This window comes from Zonotrichia leucophrys, chromosome 6 (assembly GCF_028769735.1).
Source record: "Zonotrichia leucophrys gambelii isolate GWCS_2022_RI chromosome 6, RI_Zleu_2.0, whole genome shotgun sequence".
Taxonomy (NCBI): Eukaryota; Metazoa; Chordata; class Aves; order Passeriformes; family Passerellidae; genus Zonotrichia; species Zonotrichia leucophrys.
The window spans coordinates 34,702,470-34,718,153 of NC_088176.1; the positions used below are offsets into that span (position 1 = coordinate 34,702,470).

At 39.3% G+C, this 15,684-nt stretch overlaps 1 long non-coding RNA gene across 1 annotated transcript; it reads right to left on the minus strand.

Annotated features, from left to right (window-relative positions):
• Positions 1 to 2,413: 2,413 nt before the first annotated feature.
• On the minus strand, positions 2,414 to 12,925 carry LOC135449339 (uncharacterized). Its single transcript, XR_010440726.1, has 3 exons — positions 12,769 to 12,925; positions 3,088 to 3,186; positions 2,414 to 2,733 (listed from the first exon to the last, which is right to left on the minus strand). It is a non-coding gene; the product is annotated as an uncharacterized LOC135449339 (long non-coding RNA).
• Between the last annotated feature and the right edge of the window lie 2,759 nt (positions 12,926 to 15,684).

Consider the following 15,684-nt stretch of genomic DNA (forward strand, 5'->3'; position numbering starts at 1 on the left):
GACTTCTGACAAGGATGAGAGAAGGCATTCCAGGCTCACCTTAAGTGTGTATAGTCACTAACTTAATCCCACTGAGGACTGTGTTCTTGTTATTCTTTTTGCTCAGAGGGCTGGCATGCCCATCACAATGGTTTTGCCAGCACTGTCATTTTCTAGCATATCCTCCTGCCTCCTGACACCTGTGGAGATGTGGCAGCCTCCCCTTCAATGTTCCATGTGTTTTTCATGCAGTCCTCTTCACCTGAAGGTCTATCCTTTGTTTTGTCTCCATGTGGAATCTGTGCATCCTTTTGCACGTAATTATTTTAGTTTATTAGTCGAGACTTCAGGTAGTTCAGGAGGATGGAGGAGTGGCTGTGAGGAATAATCCAGCCTGTGCTAGAGAGATTTTTGTACTAGAGTTCTCTTTGAAGGGACTGGGATCACCATTACTCACATCCCTGGCATGGGTTACAGATGTGACTGCCAGGTTATGTTGCCCCTTTATCGAGCTGGTCCCTGGCAAACCCTCTATCCCTCCACACTACCCAGCAAACACGCTATTTTCATGTGGGTGCTAATCTTCTGGGCTTGAGAATATCTTCTTTTTCTGCAGTGGTTTCTCTCCAAGTACAGGCATTATCTTCCAGTTCCTTTATCCCCCACCTTCTGGCCTGCTAATCACTGTGTCTATACAGATTTTATTGATGATCCTTTTAGATCTCTTCTCAGCTGAGACCATCACAGAAGCAGCATTATATACGTACACACGTGCTCATTTGGCCTGGGGTAAGGTTAGTTTCTGCCACAGTAATAGTCTGGGCTATGCTTTGGATTTGGTCTGGAATCAGTGTTGGTAGCAACAGGGATGTTTTGGGCATTGGTAGCACAGGGATGTTTTGGGCAGTGGTAGCACAGGGTGTTGGGTGTTGGTAGCACAGGGATTTTTTGGCCATTGGTAGCACAGGGATGTTTTGGGCATTGCTGAGCAGAGCTCACACAGAGCCAAGGCCTCCTCTGGCCCTCACCCAGCCCCACCTGGCTGGGAGGAGACAGAGCCAGGACAGCTGAGCCCAAGTGATCCAAGGGATGTCCCAGCTCACCACACAGAGCTGGGGGAAGAAGAAGGAAGTGGGGACATTTGGACACTGGCCAGTCCATGGGCAGTAGGAGATGAATTCCTTGTTCTGTGTTCATTCTATGCACAGCTGTTGCTTTACCTTTTAAACTGTCTGTATCTCAGCCCTGAGTTTTCTCACTGTTACTCTTCCAGTTCTCTCCCTCATCCCAGAGGGAAGGAGAGAGCAAGCAGCCATGTGGCCCTGAGCTGCTGGATAGGGGTAAATCACTCAGCACTCCTGGGGCTCTCTGGGATCAAAGACTTCTGGGCCCAGTCACCTGCCCCTCTAGAAATAAAATCCACAACAAGGGATGGTAACCAGGGAGCCACCCTGGGCATCCTCCCTTTCCTTCCTGGTGGCTTTGCAAAATGCCTCACCCCAAAGAGCTCTGCCAAGGTGCTGATGCTTTTGTGCCTCTGAGGAAACACAGCGCATCCCCTGCTTGTCCTCCACCAGGGCTGCACCTCTGGGAATGAGCACTTAGATCATAGCCCCATTTTTCACTATGTTTCCACGGAACCTAGACTACAAAAATGCTGTATTATGCCAGTTTTGACCCTGTCTTAGAGTCTTGTTTACACACAAGTAAAATGAAATTGTTATGGACATGTTATTCTGGTTTCCAATTAGCATACTTCATTCTATTACATCCTTTAGGAGATGTAAAAGGATCACTATTAGATATACCACATCATGGCTAATATCTAGCTGTCCAAAGCAACTTAAGATAATAGGATTATAGCAGAAAGGAAAAAACTTAAATATCTTCTGAAAATCTTAAAAGAGAAACTATACTTACTTCATAAAACATGTGTTAGGCAGTAAAAACCCTTCTGCACTTAAAAATTTTCAGGCCAAGACTTTGAGACTGTATGTTTGAGTTCAAAACCCCTTTGGTTTTTTGTTATGCCTTCTCCTCTTCTTCCCCTTCCTTTCTTCTCTCCATCTATGAGGTTTGGCAATGCCACAATATCATTTTGCTCAAATAAGTATTGAAGTTTAATATAATTTTCTAACTAAAATTTGTCAGCATTTTCCAACTTCTATTTATTGCTCAGTAACCTGAAGTTTACTCAAGCATAACTGCAGATGAAATGTGACACAAAGCAAGGAAAGAACGGGACAGAAATCTCCTAACAGTTCCCGACCTTGAGTATAAAATCTATTTCTGGACTGAGGATAAACAGAGGACCTAAAGAAACCTATTCCCTAAGTTTTGTCAGAAAACAAAGAGGGTGGTAAAGAACAAGGAAAACCATACTGTCCGTAAACCCAGCTCAGATTTCCATGTGTTTCCTTATCACAGCCATGCAGACGGTTTGCCAAAGGCTACTTTAATTTCAAATACAGAACCATACACTTCTGACATACTTATGAGAAATGTTCTTGTCATAATGCATCTCTACATTTATATTTTGCATGCCAAACTGTAGAAAATAATTATTAAAAAACTTATGCCTGCATTTCTGCTTCAAATCTAATCTCTGCAATGGAGATAGTTCCTCAACAAGGCAAAGGGAAGGTGGATGTCTTTGATATCCTCTCCCTCTTTTTTTTAGCTCTTTCAGATGAGTTTTTATGGGGTTATGGTCAGGAAGATGTGGATACAACTCAGACAGCAAATACTCCATAGCTGAAAAATGAGTAAGAAGTAGAATTAGAGAATTTATATAAAAAATAGAACTTGTATTCTGCTAAATATCTATTCCTGTGGAAAATCCTAATGTTCCCAATCCGTGTCATGGTAACTAGGACTTATGAGAATTTTTTCCCAACTTGCTTTACTTATACCTACACTAACTGAATAGCAGTACATCAGGATAAATCTCAGGCTCTCTGCTGTGAGTGGATTAACCTTCCTAATTACTGATCAATTTCTTTTTCAGCTCATTTCTCATTCCAGTACCCAGTGATTTCCCTAATTCAGACAATATGGCCTTCAAAAGTACATGGAAAAAAAAGGGCATTTGATAAATCTGAAACCTACCTGTAAAAAACACTTTGCAGAAAGTGGCTGACTCACCAAATCGCCCTCTGCCTCCTCAGCTGCAGGCATGGAACTAGAAGAACCCGTGTTGCAGACACACTGTTCAAGATAAAATGGCCCAGGAAAGATAAATCAAAATGAGTCTCATCTCCACGTGGTTGATCATCACAGCCACTGAGGGGACAAACTGGAGGGCACCACTTGACCTGAGCAGCTGTACAAGCTGGAGTCATCGCTGTGGCCAGAAATGTCTGAAAAGAGAAATACTTTCCTTTTCATTCAGCTTTGGTTATCAACCCAGTGATCTGATTTCAGAGTAGGAATAATTTAGTGCCTACAAATGGGTGCCCTACAAACACAAGGCATTTATTCTTCAGGTTTTATTTTGTGTAGATGCAATTAACCTCCTCCTGGGGTAGCCAAGTGGGGCAACTTCTCCAGCAACTTGCTCTTCTGATCTGATTTATATAAACTGCTATGGAAAAAAGAAGAAAAAAATCCAAACCTCATATAAAACCCCCATCAACTCACAAAAAGAAATCCCCCAAACAAACAAAGTCCCCCAGCATAAAGAATGCAGACAACTAGACAACTTTATCACTGTTATATTCCACATATAATACAGGCTTTCCATAATACTTAAAAATAAATAAATAAGTAAAGCAGCAGCACAAAGCACATCTCCTCAGCTCAAAAAATAAAGCACATATTGCCCATTTTGAAAGGCTACACTAAACATCCACTACCATTACCAAAAATCATTGTCCCAGAACAATGAATTTTCAGTAGAAAAAAGCCATCTATGTCAGAAATGTTTTAAACTTGCATTAGAGGAAAAGGAGCTACTACATGTTGACAGTTATTTCTCAGACATTTCCCAAGGTTTTTCTCTGTATTCATTATATATCCATTTACTCAAACTTGATTGTAACATTTTTCCTTTGTCAGTATAAGTGTTCTTTTCATATTTGAGGACATTAAGGATCTCTGGGTGGCATTTATTTTGGAACTCTGATTTCCTCTGTTGTTTTTATGAGAAAAATTTCATCAGCATTTTCTGAGATCTGTAAGGTTATTTTGACAGTTTGTGTTTTCCTTAAAATTTGTAAGGAGAGACAAATGATGTGAACAACACCTATCTATCTGGCTAAGCTCAACCATACAGCTCTGTAAGAAAAGATCGCACATGAGGAAAATTAAATTGCTATAAAGGAACTTCCACTTGGTTAATTTAAAGCATGGGTAAAGGTGCTAAGCAGGGCAGGAATGCTGGGGCAGGAATGCCAGGCAGGGCTCCACAGCTGCAAGGGCTGTGTGCCTCTGCACAGCAAATGTTAAATACGGTACTGCAAAAAATCAATACCTGGAGAGGTTAAGAGAAAGGATAGAAAATCACTGCTTAGAGCCAGTAAGACATACAGTCCAAACTCAATTTATTTTTGAAATTAGATTTCTCAAATGCAGCAGGTTTCTCAGCCAGCTCTTATACCCTGGCCTTTTCTTTCCACCTGCAAATCTTGCAGAAGGCAGCCAACAAAAGCAGCAGCCAACAATGCTGCTACCCCAGTTTATAGCCACTATTTCCCAATAATTCATTTATTGATCATGGAAGTGGTAAATGTCTGTCTATCCTTGAGAAGAGACAACAACAACAACACAGAAGTCCTCACAAAATGATTAATGAGATAATACAGTCACCTAGCTAAAGCTATAGAACACAATATTTACATGCAGTCTCACAAGATGAATGGACCCTTCTTTATGACACTCTCTTAGCTTGGCTATAACACTGCAACCTGTGAATCCCAGTTTTGATAAATTAACATCCAGATCACAATCCACGGCAAAAAGGATTTGAAACAGCAGCATGGGGCAGGTACTGAACATAAATCAGCCCAGTTTTTTGGGCATCAGGAGCCAGTAGGTACAAGGCAGAAATCCTGCCATTATAAATTACTCTTGGGTCAAATATAGTGAAAGACATCGCCTGACATCCATGGAACAGTTCACACATCTGGGTAAAGCACTACTGTTGCCACTATGCAGCACTTTACACACACCTTGCATGCATGAAATCCTATGTCTCAGGGCAGATAACAAAGAGAACAGCGATTGACTGGAATCGAGGAATTTTTCCTTCTCAGTAGAAGAGTGGGGTAATTTCACAGACAGACAAAGCAGAGAGAAGAGACAAAAAAAGCTTTTGAAGATAAAGGGGCTGAGAGTTCTTTCTCTAAAAGCAGCAGTGCAAAGGGAGGGAGGCATTGCCCCCTCAGCTGTGAGACACCTGCTGGAACTCCTGAAGGAACTCCCACTTCCCATTTAAATGTTGATGAAGTGAAAGACAAAATAAGGAACTTAAAGAAATGTAACATTACCATTAAACAACACTTTGTCCTTCACAAATGAAACCTTCCTAACATAGTCCATCACTGTACCATATGGACCTTATATATTTGTTTTGGTCTCTGTTACCTACTTTGAATCTACAGTCAAACAGAATTACCTCCCAGGATTTTACGTTTGTACTAAGAGATGGTAGGATTTTACTCATACTACTTTAAAGTAATCATCCTTTTCTCCATTTCCTGCTTCTGAAATACAAAATTGCATCCAGTACACAGTGTCACATTGTTATTGGTAATTTTACATTTTGCTACCTCCACCTCCAGTAAAAACACATTCCCTGAATTGCATTTATATATATGAGTTATAGTGCAATGAAAGAGCATAGTGTGCTTTAAAAATTATCTTTAGAACTTTGTTGAAAAGAATACCGAGACTGTAAAACTCCTCCATACCTCTATGAATCAATAATGTAGCTGGGTCATAAATTAATTCTTAATGGTATTTTGCTAAATTGAAAAAAAGACAGTTCCATTACTGCAGACAATAACCTAAATTCACGGATACAAAATGACTTCCCATTCAGTTATAAAGAACTCAAAGACAACAATTCAGCTTTAAAATGGGAATATATTTTGAAGATATCCCATTAAAACATGAAAGGTGTTGAAAGGAATCAACTTGACAAATCATTCCACAACCAGTGCCACCTATGTATATGGTCTTTGGAATTTTACTCATGGCAAATATCGTTACATTTTGTACTTTAAAATATATTTGTACCAAGATATAAAGCACTGAAGAAACTGGATTAGGATAATAGGGTTTCTATATATATATCCTTTACTGGAATTAAAAGTGAACATGTAAAATATATGAAAGTGTGTGGTAAATTACCACGACCATTAATCTACCTCTTTTGTACCTTTTGATATTAGATATAAACATATTTCTTGAGGGTTAGAGGGCACAATAGGGGATAAACTCTGGAGAAAGCAGCTGTTTGTATAGCCTTTCCTGCCAGAAGCACAGCACTGGCTGCTGAGAGCTACTCACTAATGGAAACATGCCAATACTTTTGACATGTCTATGGATTTTAGAGCCCATGACCTCAGGTCTGGGCTCTAAATCTTAAATTTCCACATTATGAGGGGGCTTGAAAATTAGAAAAGATACATGAAAATTTCTGTAAGCTAGACTACGTGCATAAGCAGATGTGTACATGTGCCTTATTAAATTTCTGTAAACTTTTGCCAATTATATTGATGCTAAATCTTTGTACGGATGAATATAATAACTTATTGTGATGTAGTTAATGACTTAAGATCACACTTTGTTAAGAGTATATAAGCTGGAGAACACGCAGAACAAAAAACTTTTTTCTTCTTAGACCCTAATCACGTGTATGTCACGTCCAACCTAACAATAACACCTTAGATCAATTAAAATCAAACACAGTATTCTGAAAAGTTAGAGAAGTCAAAAAAAAAAATCTTTGCACTCTTTTGAATGCCTGAGTGCAAAGTCAGAGGATAAAAAACGAGCCCAAGTGTCAAATTAAAAGAGCAATAACTATGAACTGCTTTGGAGTTGTAGAGGACACAGACTCATCTTGTGAGTCTATGCAGAAGCAGCACAAATATTTTCAATGCACAATGAAAACACTTACTTTGAGCTGCTTCACAAAATGTCCAATTTAATAAAGATTCTCATATCTTAAACATGCATCTGAGGAACTGCAATGTCTAGTACTAAAGTGAAGGCACTGACAAAGTGTATGAGGAATTTGGGGGAAGGAAGTGAGTAAGTAAGGTATTTTATTATCAGTAATAAAAAAAATTATGAAAGGGAAAAAAACTCCTCCAAACACTCAAAACCAGAGAAGACAGGAAAATGAGTGACCTGTACAGCAATATTGTATGCTAAGGAGATGTAAGGGTGGAAACATCTCAGCAAGTACCACAGAACCCATGACACTTGCGATGCCTAGCTTAAAGCAGCAACAAACAATTGCAGTATTGCCCTTTAGCTGAACAGGAGGACCACACTAATCACAGGATGCCAGGGGAGATCAGAAAGTGTAATAAACAAATAGCCAACAGGGAAGCTTCAGTTACTGTTCACAAACTGGGCAAAGATCATTTGCTCAGATGCTACAGTAATGGTGTGAAGCAGCTCCCTGGGAGCTCATGAGCAGGAGGCAAGACCCTAATCAGTCCTAAGTCAGGACAGGTCAATCAGAATCACAGAACTAGAAACAATCATTGCGGAATTTACCACAAAGTAGCTAGCAATATCTCCTGCAAGAGTAACAATGAAAAACTTAAAAGGAAAACCAATCCTTTGGTGGCGCTCAATTTCAGGTTGGCAGATCACATAAAAATTAGGAAACTTACTAAAAGGCAGATAAAAATAACATTTTAAAGACTTGAAAACTAAGAGACAGTGGTGAAGACTGCTGAAGGGCATCTTGCTGGAGTTGCTGGGCCAGTGAAGGCTGCCATGGTGAGGAGCTGGAGAACAAGCAGGAACCCAAAGTAGCTGATCAGCACAGTGTGGGGGTTTTAGAAGCAAGATGACAGACTTTAAAAGCTGAAATTGGATTGAAATGAGGAAAATTAAATGGTACATCAAACGCAAAACCACACCAAGACTGGCAAAAGCTCAGCCAACAAAATGGAACCAAAACTTAAATCCTTCTTCATTGGAAGCACCAAAGGCTCATTAGATACCAAACATCCAGGGCACAAAGAACACACAAAGAACAGGGCTGCCACTGGGGAGATGATCCATTTCTTTTCAATACTGTTCACTGTGAAAAAAATTAGAAAGATACATTTGGAATTCAAGAAACTGCCGAATCAGAAGTACAGTAAGTAGACAAAATGAACAACAAACCCACTAACATTAAACCCACTTCACCTGAGTAGTCAAGTGAAGTAGAAAATTAGATCTGCTGTGTAGGTAGTCACATGCTTTAATCACTCGGGTAAGGACCAGAAGGTGGGAGCTGTTTATAATGCATATAAAAATAGGAGCTGGGAAAAAGCAAGGGTATTATGATTTTAGCATTTACTAAAAATTTAGTAAAAACAGGTAGTGACACAGATTAGAACCAAGGAGGTCATGGCTGGGCACAACATGCATAAAAATATATTACATGCTGAGACAATAGTTGGTAGATGCTAGAAGCTTACAAAGGCTCACATTTATGGGAAATATTCCTGCTATGAGTTAGCAAAGAGGTTGAAATCACATCCAGCTCAGGAGAGCCCCAGAGATGAATGTAGCTGAAGGTGGGAAATAGGTACTTGCTTACTGTGCTTTCACTCTTTCTTGCACATCCACTTACAGACACTGTGGCAAATAGGACACTGAGCAAAATCAATCTTGTTTTGACCTATTAGGGACAAGCCTTTTCTTCCAGCATTATAAGCACTGAGTTGGCAATGTACAAGTCCAAACCAGAAAGCACACCAAGCCCCCAGATTTTCCTTGGGGGGCACTGATTGCTGTATTCCTCACGGCTGAGCCCTCACAATTGGTGTGGGACCAGGATCAGCAGTCATCTTGCCAGCATCAACCCTGAATCACAATGGCCCTAAATCACACTGAGCTAAATTTAAACCAAGATGGCATAAAAGTATTGCTTCCCTGACATTTACAAATAAACAAAGCTCTGAGTTCATTTCTTGTTCTCCTGTTGAAATGTATTGGAGTCCATCAGAGACCAGATCCTTACTGTATTGATCCAAATCTTGTAGGGAGGAAAGCATACTGGCATTAGATTTTTAAAATAAACATTATTTTAAAAATGCAGAGTATGAAAACTTTGCTACTTGTTAGAGTGCAATTTGGACACAAATAAGGTAAAGGGATATAGTATCACTAAACTAGGATTCACAAGTAAAGCTGAGAACATAATTAGAACACAAAGATCACAGACAAAGAGGAGAAAGCACAAGCAAACCAATTCTCTTTATTACCAATCTTTTCCTGTTATTTAGAAGTCTTTATAAATAGAAATTAAAACAAATAATGATTGAACATAGAGCTGGCCATATAGCATAGAAAAAACCTTAAGGCAGAAGAAATCAGTACCCTGCTCCTGTGACATTAATGAGAAAAGACACCTTCTCTCTTTCAACAGATTGTGTCTTATACTGCCTGGACATCTGGGAGAAGGTGGTGATTGTTTGTTTTCTAGGGTTTGTGAGGGCATGGAAAGGGGTAGGGGTTGTGTTCAAACTGTTCTATTTTTCTACATCAACTCTAGGCAATCGGCATATTTCAAAAGGGAAAAGTTAATATTGAAAAGACTGGTTATGCCCCAAATCTTACACTAGATGAGCCATTTGTAGAACTAAATCACAGCTAAACCAGGTGCCATTTTATGGAAGGTTTTTGCCTTTTTCAGGAAGACATTGCTACGGTAACACTAAGTGATCCCCACCCTCTAACTTTTTCTGTCTCTACACAAAATTTCTGCAAGTTCAGGATCAGGAAAGAGGTCTTATTCACTGCTCTGGTGCAGAATAGAAAAGAGGTTGCTTCCTTGCCTTGAATTCTTCATTATTTACAGGAAGACAGTCTTTTTCTATTTCAAAGTCATTATTAACTAGAACAATCAAATATTACATAATGATTTAATTAGCGAATTACACATAATTATATTTCAATTTCTCAGTAAAGTGCAGAGTCAAGCTCAAGGCCAAAAATATAAGAACAAAAACAAAAATCAGAAAGTTCAAAAGGAGAAACCATTACCTCTTTCAAGCTGTCATGTCCACTTGTGCCCTGATGGCTTTCTCCAGGGCAACAACAAACAATGGCACTATCACACCAGAGAAATAATCACTCTTAATTGTGGTGAAGGACTTGGTGATAAAGAGTCATCTAAAGCATTTAATTGTCAGTATTTCCCCATCAGCAAAGAACTTGGAGTTACCTCTGGTATGTCTTTACCTTTCATTTCAAATAAGGCAGGAGCAGAGTGCCGGTTCACATGGGAAGTGTCAAAGTGCAGAGACTAAAGAAACACTGCACCCAAAGGTAGAAGTAGATATATAGAATTGAAAGCAAGTTAGATTTTGAAAGAAGATTTAAAAAAAAAAAAAACCAAAGGGAAAAAGAATACATTGCTGCTATAGAACAATGACAAGGATTGTTTTTAAAGCAGCATCAAATAAAAAACCTAAAACCAAAACAAACCCTTAGAAATCACCTACTTCTGGAGTTAGTACAGTTGATGCTATAAACCACATAATAAACATATATGTATACACACACAGAGATAGAGATATATACAAGGTAATCTAGGTGGATATTATCAAAATTAATCTCAATCAAAATTAAACTCATTATCTCCTGCAAGAAGGAAGGAGATACAAGGACTCACCTTGTGTCAGAAAACAGGCACAAATATTTCTTACAATTTCAAAAATCCCTGTTATAATTAATTTTTAAAATTATTTAATTTTCTAGAAGCATCAACAGCAAATCTTTTGTGAAGGTGCAGAAATCATCCAGGGATCTTCAAACACCTCATAAAAAGGCACCCTTAATCAAGCCCTTAATGGTCATGAAGTTCTAAGGGGGAATTTCTTCCTTTCTGCATAATAGGGATGAATAAAAAAACCGGTCTTTATATCAGGAGCTCTGTTAATACAGGGATTGATAGGGTGGCCATACACAGAAGCAATATTAAGACTATCCTAATTACATATAGGACTAAATAAGTAAAGAAAATATTCTGGGGTACAGTCTAGAAAGAGCAAAGTTCACAGAAAATACATTACTAGCTACAGGCACCTGTGCTAAGTAGCTATGTATATTGATCTCATAAAAATGATCAGAGCATTGTTTTGTTTTTCAGGAGCAGGAGGTGTAATACTGCCCTACCAAATGTAGTAGATGATTGAAGAACTGTTTACTGCTTTCTTAACTCCCAGCTTCATTTCCACAAAGCCGATTTTTAATATTGTCCTTTATAAACAAAAATGAACTCTAAATTAACATTAACAGCTTTTTAAAATGCTTTAGAGAAACCATTTTGGTGAACTGCTTTGCAGCTGCTAGAAGCGGTGTCAAAAAGTAAAATGTTACTTTTATGTATGTTTTATTTTTTCTGTTGCTAGAACACTTAGTTCCAGAAACATAATTTTGAAGACACTTGTACTCTATGTGACCTTGTCTTTGAGGCTTTACTGGCAGATAATTTTATGCCACCTAGCTAAGTCTTATTATATCATAATTATGCTTGTCACATAGGATCTCAAATGAAATTAATGAAATACTATCAACCCAAGACAAGAGCTATGAGAATCAGTAGAACTTTCACTGTGATCATTTGCTTTCACTAATATTTATTTCCACCACTTAAACTCCAATATCAGGTATCTAAAGAAATAAATAAAATCAGGGAAATGAAGTTCAATGTACAAATATTTTGATTAAATACTGTCTTTGGTTTCAGATTTTTCACTGCAAGTTCATCACAGTCCTCTGTAGCCAAGAAAAAAAATGAACTGAAACTGGTGAAGATAAAAAATAGTGAAGATAAATTAGGCTGGAAATTAACAAAAGCACAGTTCTATCTGCCTGATTGGTTTCAGACAAATAGGAGAAAGAAATAACTCAAATGCAACGAAGTTCTTCCTTGAGGCTTGCATAAATTAAAGCTGTTAAATGCAATTATCTGTAGAAACATGAGCACACCAAATACTGATAGTTGGATTTGATTGCTAAGAAGAGGCAGATGCAGGAACTGCAAAGCCTGGATGATGTTTTCAGGATTCTGTCTCCATGAGTCAGAGATGTTATTAGGTAATTATTTTTTCTGCTTTTTGTCTTCCTACTGCTTTGCACTCAGACGCCCAAGTCTCTATAGAAGTACTAACACCCCACCAGGCCTGCCTTGCTGAGAAGCATCTACCATATTTTCCTGTATTTATTGTAAAAATGAAGTAAATAATCTGAGCAGAAAGAGCTATGAAAACATTCCATGGAAACAAAATGGAATCTCTGCTGTATGTGCCATTAGTTGGGAGCAAAGGGAAGGATTAAAATTTTTCTATTACACATCACCACTGGATTCACCTAAAACTCACTAAGCCTGTCCACTCAGGGATAAGCATTAAAAGTGGCTCAAACCACAGCTTCTTAAGATGGAATCACTCCCATCAAGCCACTGCTGGCTGGCAGTGTGCGGCAGCTCTCCACATGACCCATTTTCCCTGCTGTTTAAGCCCATGCCTGATGGCTCAGTCTCTTGGACACCAGAGGAGAGAGGCAAGCATAGGGCAGACATTTCTCTATGCATGGACTCAAATATACCTCCAGGCTCAGCTCAGCCAAGTTCCTCATGAGCAGCTGCATGACCCACAGCATCCCAGTAGATGCAGCGCATTGCCCAGTCATGTCCTGCAGCAGAGTAACTCGGCAGCTGCCCCCAATCACACCAGGATTCCATCTATCTGGGATAAAAGTTACAACAATGTGGGGGCCCTGAGTAAATGTATGTATTGTAAACATATGTATGGCAGCAAAAGATCTCTGTATGGTAGAAGTGACCCTGCCCTGATCCTACTTATTGTAAATGGGCTGCAGCTGTGATGTCCTTGATTGGGCAGCAGCTGTAGCCCATGGAGGTTGCTGTGATAAAAGGGGGTGAGGCATCCAGAGAGGGCTGGAGAGGAGTCCTGACAGAGAAGCAACAATGCTGCTGTGAAGATTACAACATCTGGTGACCCCGACGTGATGAAGAACACACAGCCATAACAAAACACTGAGAGAAGGTATGGGCTCCCCCCGACACGATAGAGGATAGGGCAGCCGAGAGCTGTAGCAGCCTGAGAGCTGGGACTTTAGAATATAATATGGCCTTTGAATCAAGGAGCTATAACAGCAGAGAGCTGTGAGAATATGGCCTTTGAGGAAAGGAGTCTGGGAACATCTAGGGATATATATGTATTCAAGACAGCCGAGAGCTGTGGCAGCCTGAGACCTGGGACAGATATGTGTATTGTAATTGTATAATTGTTAAAAGAAAAGGGGGAAATGTGGGGAGCCTGAGTAAATATATGTATTGTAAACATATGTATGGCAGCAAAAGATCTCTGTATTGTAGAAGTGACCCTGCCCTGATCCTAGTTATTGTAAATGGGCTGCAGCTGTGATGTTCTTGATTGGGCAGCAGCTGCAGCCCATGGAGGTTGCTGGGATAAAAGGGGGTGAGGCATTCAGAGAGGGCTGGAGAGGAGCTCCGGCAGAGAAGCAACAACAACACAGCTGTGAAGATTACAACACAACAAAGGTGAAAGAAAAGGTAGAAAAGATATCAAGATATTGCAGTCTTACTTGAGTTTAAGTAGCTGCTAAGTCTCAGCAATTCAAGCCACTTCCCTTTGTAGTATTACAGCATCTCAGGAACCAGGATCTAGGTGAAATAATTCCCTTTGAGTCCACAACCTGAAAATTACTTGAAGAATAGCCTAAAAACATTCCCTGAAGGAAGTGTTTGTAAACTGTACCCTGTGCAAATGTTGGTAAATGTTTTAGCAAATGACTATTCAGGAAAATGTAATTGTTCTCTAATGAGTTGCCTAATTTTAAGATTAAATTAAAGCCACTGAAGTGTAAAATGTGGGACCTGTAAATTTAGCTCAAGTGCTGTCGCTCCATAGCATCTTCCCCATGGAAGAGATGCACAAACAGCCACAGTGGCTCTACCTTCCCTAAGAAGATAAAAGAAATAGACCTATTAAGGGGGAGGAAATCATCAAGGCCACCACGGAGGATCTCTCAAGGTCACCAGCCTCTCTCTGCTACACATCAAGATCTTACCTTAGACCTCTCCAGTTGTACCAGATGTTAAGTACTACTGGATCTTTGCTTTGAAAAGATCTGATTTTCAACCTGGACTTTCCAAACACAAGCCGTATCTGTCCAAGCCAAATGAAACAAATTAATTTCAACCAGTTAAATTCAACCAACTTAACAGCTGTCTACATAGAAACATACTATTGACCTTAACCATATCTGATGATGCTGGCTTGCAAAACCTGTTTGATTTTGGACATCATTTCTTATAGTGTGTCAGGCATCACTGTTTCTGTGTCAGTTTTATAAACCTCAAATAGGAGTGCACTGCATTTTGTTCTTCAAAATGCTTCAAACACTTTTAGAGTAGAACACTAACAATTTCTATGTATCTTTTAGGTACTTTCTGAACATTTATTGAACATTTATTGCATTCTGTTTCTGTGTGAAACAGGTATTTCCAGACCAGCCAAAGATTTGTTCTATAAGTTCAGGGGGAAAAAAAGTTTACAGTGGAAGCTTCACTGTATAAATCTTGGTTTTAAAAATGTTATTTAGGAATGTTCTTATCACCACCTAGAGAAATCTCTCTAGCTTAGTCATAAAGTGTTCTCCAAGGAGCTGGGAGGGGACGGAGCCAGGACAACTGAGTTCAAGTGATCCAAGGGATTTCCCAGCCCATGTGGGGCCGTGCTCAGCACCCAGAGCTGGGGGGAGGAGAGGAAAGTGGGAACACTGAGACACCTGCCAGTCCATGGGAAGTGGGGAATTAATTCCTTATTCTATTTTCCTGCATGTGTAGCTGTTGTTTTACCTATTAAACTGTCTGTATCTCAGCCCCTGAGTTCTCACTGTTATGCCTCCAATTCTACCCCCATCCCACTGGGAAGGAATGAATGAGCAGCCATGTGGGGCTGATCTGGTTGCTGGGCTGAAACCAGGACAAGGAGTAAGTGCTTTTACATCGGAATATGCTAGTTTAGAAAACACAGGTAGCTAATATTTACTGATGTGAACTGCCTTTATCCTAGCAGTTTGCATGAAGATTACACATTCATTTCAGCTATACCTGTGGTTCCTTAGATGTAAGTATAAATATATATCATAACAGGAAGACTACATTTTCTGTACTGCAAGGTTTTTTTTCTGTATTTTGAAGATAAAGTTAATTTTATTTGTTGAATCTAATGAGATCTGGAAAATGTAGTGAGAAGTGAAACTTCACTTGTGTGGTTGCTAAGCAACAGGCTCATACATGAGCTGACTGATCATTACATTAGTACTTTTCCTATCAGCAAATTACCTAGCTGAAGGCAAAAGCCTTCCTGGTTTCCTCTTCCAGTTTTGCAACTAAAAGTATTTAACAATATTTAGAATACATGAGACATTCCAAAGATTTTTATTATTTCTGTCCTAGCTATTTTAAACAAT